Genomic DNA, 7,365 nt, shown 5'->3' on the forward strand with positions numbered 1-7,365 from the left:
TTAGCCTTCTCCAGAATAGTTGGAGGGTATCCTCTTGATTTGAATCTTTGTTCCATCTCCATTAATCTTATTGAACATTTCTCCGGATTTGATACGATTCTCTTCACTCTCATCATCTGCGATAGTTGCATGTGTGTTTTTAATGATGTTTGAGGATGGCTATTAAAATGTTAGATGTTGTTCCTATCAGTTTTTTTATGATAGATGTCCGTTTCTAAGCTGCTGTCTGTTCTTAAGATTAAGACATCCAGGAAAGTAATTTCCTTTTCAGATATCTCACCGGTGAACTGTATCCGTTCAGCTATCCTATTCCATGCATCCAACGACATTCTCGCTTCTTCATGTGTACCTATCCATACCATGAATATGTCATTGATGTACCGGAAATTGGCCCTTATGTGATTTTTTCATGTTGGGTTTGATAAGATGTATTGTTCTTCAAATCTCTGCATGAACAGATTTGTGTACACCGCTGCTGTGCAATTGCCGATGGATGTTCCTGTGAGCTGAAGATACCATTCATTTTGCCATTTGAAGTAACTGTGATATAGGGTGTAATGTATTAACTCCATCAGAAATATTTGAATTGAAGTTTCCAGGTCTGTGCGCATCAGTGTATATTCCATTGCTTCCAACCCCATAGAGTGTGATATTGATGTGTACAGAGATTTTACGTCTGCTGTGCATAGCACTGCTTGCTCGTGATTATCCAGTTCAATCTCTCTGATTTTGATTAGAAAATCTGTGGTGTCCTTTTTATAGGAACCTATTTTTTTAACACTGGGCTGTATATATTTGTCAATATATTGGCCTACTGGCTCATTAACGCTTCCGCATGTAGAGACTATTGGTCTATTTCATCCTTGTGGATCTTGGGATCCATATATAGTGATGGACTCTTCGGATTTTGTTTTAACAAAAAATTCTTTGTTTTTTCTTTTATCATGCCCATATCATATGCTTTAGTGACTAGATCTTTCAACAAAGTTGTGAATTCCCTTGTTGGATTTCCCTTCAATTTCATATAGGTGGTGTTATCTGCAATGTGGTATTTTACTCTTGTCTCGTAGGGTGTTCTGTTGATGATTACCAATGCCCCACCTTTGTCTGCTTTTTGGCAGACCATGTTTGAATTATCCGCTATTTTCTTCAACGTGTCCCAATCCTTTTGTGTGATGTTCTTCCTTGTTTTTTTATTGCAATTAATGTGTGCTATTTCTTGCTTGACAAGTATTTCAAAAAGGTCCAGTGTTTTGTGGCTCGTTGGGGCCATATATGTGCCTTTAGCTCTTAGACTATGCAGTTCATCCGGTTCTCTTGATTTCTGATCTTGTATGACATTATCAAAGAAATTCCTCAAATGTAGCTTTCTCATGAATTTGAAAAAACTCAGCTCCAGTTCTAGTGGGTTAGTTTCAGTAGTGGGAACAAAGGATGTTTCTTTCTGCAGTAATCTTAATTCTGATGAAGTTAATTTGTAATCTAAGATGTTGTTTACTAAGTTTCTTTTGGGGTCTTTTTACTTTCAGACCAATAGTCTCTACATGCGAAAGCGTTCATGAGCCAGTAGGCAAATTTATTGACAAATATCTACAGCCCAGTGTTAAAAAAATAGGTTCCTATATAAAGGACACCACAGATTTTCTAATCAAAATCTGAGAGATTCAACTGGATACTCGCAAGCAAGCAGTACTATGCACAGCAGACGTAAAATCTCTGTACACATCAGTACCACACTCTATGGGGTTGGAAGCAATGGAATATACACTGATGCGCACAGAACTGGAAACTTCAATGCAAATATGTATGATGGAGTTAATACATTACACCCTATATCAAAGTTACTTCAAATGGCAAAATGAATGGTATATTCAGCTCACAGGAACATCCATGGTCAATTACTCAGCACCGGCGTACGCAAATCTGGTCATGAAGAGATTTGAAGAACAAAACATTTTATCAAACCCAACATGGAAAAATCACATAAGGGCCTATTTCCCGCACATCTATGACATATTCATGGTATGGATAGGTACACATGAAGAAGCGGGAATGGCGTTGAAAGCATGGAATAGGATAGATGAACGGATACAGTTCACCAGTGAGATATCTGAAAAGGAAATTACTTTCCTGGATGTTCTAATCTTAAGAACAGACAGGGGCTTAGAAACAGACATCTATCGTAAAAAAACAAATAGGAACAACATCTTACATTTTAATAGCCATCACCAAACATCATTAAAAACACACATGCCACTATTCCAGATGATGAGAGTGAAGAGAATCGTATCAAATCCGGAGAAAAGTTCAATAAGATTAATGGAGATGGAACAGAGATTCAAATCAAGAGGGTACCCTCCAACTATTCTGGAGAAGGCTAAACAGAAATGCGCAAGAACGAACCAAGAAGATCTATTGAAAAGTAAAGAAAAAGTAGAGAACACCAGAATGGTGATGGTATCCAGGTTTTTGACAGCAAGTAAGACCTTCAAAAAATTATAAATACGCATTGGCCTATGCTAACAATGAAACCCGACTTCAAAAATGCATTCTCACAATCACCGATCTTTACTTACACAAGAAACAGCAACATTGGGGAAATATTGAAAATAAAGCGAAAAGAAGTAACTAACGGCATAGGAACATTACCAATCATAAACTGCAATAATTGCAATGGAATCAATCAAGTAAACAAAATAAATCACCCCATGAAAGGAAATGATATCAAACTACATGTTACAGCGACATGTGATACCGAGAACATAATGTATTTATTGAAATGGCCTTGTGCAAGGTATACTGGGAAAGACAGAAAGAAAATTTAAAATAAGGATTAATGAGCATAAATCTAATATCAGAACCTAAAATAATAAATCCACCGTTGCAACGCATTTCATGGAGGCAAAACACAACATATCCCAACCAATGTTCCTTCTAATTTTTTTCCTCTGTGTGCGGCAGTGGAGGGTCTCTGTGCACTGCGATCATGGCCATGTGCGCCAGGAACTAGACGACGTGCGTGTGCAGCGCCAAATGTCACTCCAAACGTTGGCTTAAAAAAGTGAAAAGATGGTGTATTTTCACACAAACAGCTCCACGTTAAGCTTTTGCATATTGGATAACGACGCCATGCCATTGATTGGTTACACAGGTAAGTACACTCAAGGTTTAGAAAAGCACAAGACTCCAAAAGGTGGTACCATCATAAGATTTTACTAAATATTTTTAACTGGAGCACTGTTCATTGGGTGGGGACATGTTGAGACCCTATACAATATCAAATATACACAATAAGTTACAACATTATATAACATTTACAATGTGATGTGAAAGCTACTGAGTAATGTTGGGCTATCCCGCCAGGTATAGTTTGTAAAACTCAGACATCCACGCAAACATGGACTGTGGGAGAAGGACGTTCAGACAAGTCAAGTGGCATCACTAGATGGGTGACAGGGTTGCTTCTCACGGCGATCCTTGCCATTTTTTTAGTGCTGATAAACTTTATCAAGGTCAACTTTCCCATTCAGGAGGTAGGCCCTTGTCCTCATCAGCATATCCAAATGCTTCTGCTCTAGTCTATTCCTCAATTTACTCTTTATAGTATTCATGAGGCTGAATCCTCGTTCACAATCTGCACTAGATGCTTGAAATGTTGCGCAACTAGCTGAGACACCACACTATATTGAGCAGCATTGCGTACAGTGAAATTCAACAGGTCTTGAAATGTGGTCAATAAAACACCCTTTACATGTTCTGCCACCACATATTTATAGTCTCTGTATTGTCGAACAACATCTTCTGGTGTTTCACAATCACCCAGGACCAAGACATTTTTATACTTTTCAACAAGTCTTTGTATATTCTCAGTCCCAAAATCAAAATGTGATTGTGTTGACATTGCCTGGTTTTCAAAACTTGCCCATTCTTTCAGTTCATCCTCAGGGAACCTTTTTTGCATGTGCTCACAAAGAAGGGAAACAAAAGACAGAATAGGCCCACTGTCAAATTCTTGCCTTTCCTTGTACAACACCATCATCTCTCTTACATTGCTGCTTCAAAAGACAGTGTCCCCCAAATACTGTTCCTTAATTTGGCCAATCTTTGCTCTTGCATACTGTACAGCTTCGACAGTAGTCAAAGAACTTTTTTGGAACAGTTTGCACAATGATGCAAATTCACTCAGAATGTCATTAAGTACTGCAAGAGAAATGTGGTAGTTTGAGTCAGATAGCTTTTTGTAACAATATTTAGCAACTGGATCATTCTCTTCAACTTTCTCATGCTCAAAGTACTTAAGAACAGCCTCGTAATTCCGAATTAGTGCACCAACTGCAAAATGCCTCGAAAGCCACCGGACTTCATTCAGTGGTCAAAAAGAGACCACTTCACAGTCAGTGACTAATGCCATTTCATCCAGCTTGGACTTCTTTGCAGGTGATCTGGGGAACACAGTGTAGACAGTTCTCAATAATGTCTCCATCTCTTTAATAATTGGAACCCTCTTCCAGGCATCATCAACTCCCAAATCTTCTCAATGAGCGACACAATGCTGCTCAACTAGATGGGGAATAGATTGTTTAAGGCGAGTAGCAACACCATTATTTTTACCCAGCATCACAGACGCACCATCGGATGTGAACATGACCATTTTCATGAGGTCCAGTTCATTGGCAGTGTAGAATTCCTTCACAGCAGTAGTGATGGCCTCAGCATTACAACTAGTCAGCTTCACTATGCCCCCAAACTGTGTTTTGTGCTCTGTTGAGGTTACAGGTCGGTACTTGAAGTACAGAATGAGCATTTTTGTAACAGAAATATCTGTGCTCTCATCAATTATCAATGTGTGATACAAAGCGTTACGAAGTTCTGCCATACCTTCACTGTGTATCACGCTATTGATGGCCTCAAGGAACACAAAGGCATAGTCCTTGCTCCTCCAGCTGTCTGGTATCTTCACATACAAAGCTAGGTGGTCATGGATGTCTTGTACAGATAACATTGAAGTATTCATCTTGACTGCCAGCAACACATTGTTGATGAGAACCTTTATCTCCTCAGGCAGGGATCTGTGTCGTTCAACTACTTCCATCCTATTTGCTTTGTCAGTGGGAGTTTCTGTCAGCATTGCCCGCACTCCAAAACCAAACCTGGCAGCAGCACTTCTGTTTCTCAATATCACCATGGCAGACTCATGAACTTTGCTAATTAGATGGCGTTTCAGGTAATCCAGTTTCCAGCCATCACTCCATTTCTTCCCTGTGGAAAAGTCCCCAACAATCTTGGCTTCTGCACATGCTTTGCAAATTAAGCCCACATCTGGACTGTATTGAAATAGTTCCCCAAGTTGCACGCGAACCTTGCTTCGTGATTTCCGGGTCTCAGCCTCCACAATTTCTTTCATCCACTCTTCCTTGAAGACAAGTACTACTTCACATATGCTTAAAGTCCTTTCTGAGTCGCCTCCATAGCTTGGAAGATCGTCGAGGAAGAAAAATGTTTTTTATTGGTGCCAACAGAGTAATCATTATAAAGGAAGTCACTAAAACCGAAGTATTGCTTTAGGGCTGGCTTAAAGATTATGGAGCAAACTTCCTAAGGCACATAGGCGTAGGTGAAGCAATATTAGAGGAGTGCTAATTCAAATATTCACACATTTCACATTTTTTGTGAAGGCACGGCAGTAGCATGTCAGGTACTGTTACATATCCTGCCCAAAAATGGCAGGAAATTATTGTTGGTGTGACAGAAAAAACATAAGTAGGTCCTAACAGTTTTCAATTTTAGCCAGTGGTTGCTGATGGGGGCCACAGGTGCTCATGTCTGGGGATCAAAACTTGTTTTTCCTCCTCAGACATTCCCAGAGGGCAAGGGAGGGAAAAACATAAAGGGGTTCAAGGAGAAGGAAGGCAAAGACAGAAAACCAGTAGCGGCTGGCAAGTTGACAGAGTGGAGGGGAATGGAGACGGGAGGGAGACAAAGAAAAAAATAAAACATTTACCTGCTCACCTGGCCTATGCTAACAATGGAACCCGACTTCAAAAACACATTTTCACAAACACCAATCTTTGCTTATACAAGAAACAAAAACATTGGGGAAATATTGAAAACAAAGCGAAAAGTAGTATTTAATGTCAAAGGAAAATTACCATGCATGAACAGCAATAATTGCAATGGAATTATCGGAGGAAACAAAATAAATCACCCCATGAAAGGAAATTATTTCAAACTACATGTTACAGCGACATGTGATACAGAGAACATCATTTATTTAATGAAATGCCCTTGTGGCAAGGTATACACGGGAAAGACTGAATGAAAATTTAAAATAAGGATTAATGAGCATAAATGTAATATCAGAACCAAAAATACTAAATCCACCGTCGTAGCGCATTTCTATTTATAATTTTTTTGAAGGTCTTACTTACTGTCGAAAATCTTGATACCATCACCATTCTGGTGTGCTCTACTTTTTCTTTACTTTTCAATAGTTCTTCTTGGTTCATTCCTGCACATTTTTTTTAGCCTTCTCCAGAATAGTTGGAGGGTACCCTCTTGATTTGAATCTTTGTTCCATCTCCATTAATCTTATTGAACATTTCTCCGGATTTGATACGATTCTCTTCACTCTCATCATCTGCGATAGTTGCATGTGTGTTTTTAATGATGTTTGAGGATGGCTATTAAAATGTTAGATGTTGTTCCTATCAGTTTTTTTATGATAGATGTCCGTTTCTAAGCTGCTGTCTGTTCTTAAGATTAAGACATCCAGGAAAGTAATTTCCTTTCCAGATATCTCACCGGTGAACTGTATCTGTTCAGCTATCCTATTCCATGCATCCAACGACATTCTCGCTTCTTCATGTGTACCTATCCATACCATGAATATGTCATTGATGTACCGGAAATTGGCCCTTATGTGATTTTTTCATGTTGGGTTTGATAAGATGTATTGTTCTTCAAATCTCTGCATGAACAGATTTGTGTACACCGGTGCTGTGCAATTGCCGATGGATGTTCCTGTGAGCTGAAGATACCATTCATTTTGCCATTTGAAGTAACTGTGATATAGGGTGTAATGTATTAACTCCATCAGAAATATTTGAATTGAAGTTTCCAGGTCTGTGCGCATCAGTGTATATTCCATTGCTTCCAACCCCATAGAGTGTGATATTGATGTGTACAGAGATTTTACGTCTGCTGTGCATAGCACTGCTTGCTCGTGATTATCCAGTTCAATCTCTCTGATTTTGATTAGAAAATCTGTGGTGTCCTTTTTATAGGAACCTATTTTTTTAACACTGGGCTGTATATATCTGTCAATATATTGGCCTACTGGCTCATTAACGCTTCCGCATGTAGAGA

General features: G+C 39.0%; 1 pseudogene; it reads right to left on the reverse strand.

The window, feature by feature from the left end:
- LOC147726891 (E3 SUMO-protein ligase KIAA1586-like) lies at positions 1–5,128 on the reverse strand (annotated as a pseudogene).
- Between the last annotated feature and the right edge of the window lie 2,237 nt (positions 5,129–7,365).

This window comes from Lissotriton vulgaris, chromosome 3_1 (assembly GCF_964263255.1).
Source record: "Lissotriton vulgaris chromosome 3_1, aLisVul1.2, whole genome shotgun sequence".
Classification (NCBI taxonomy): Eukaryota; Metazoa; Chordata; class Amphibia; order Caudata; family Salamandridae; genus Lissotriton; species Lissotriton vulgaris.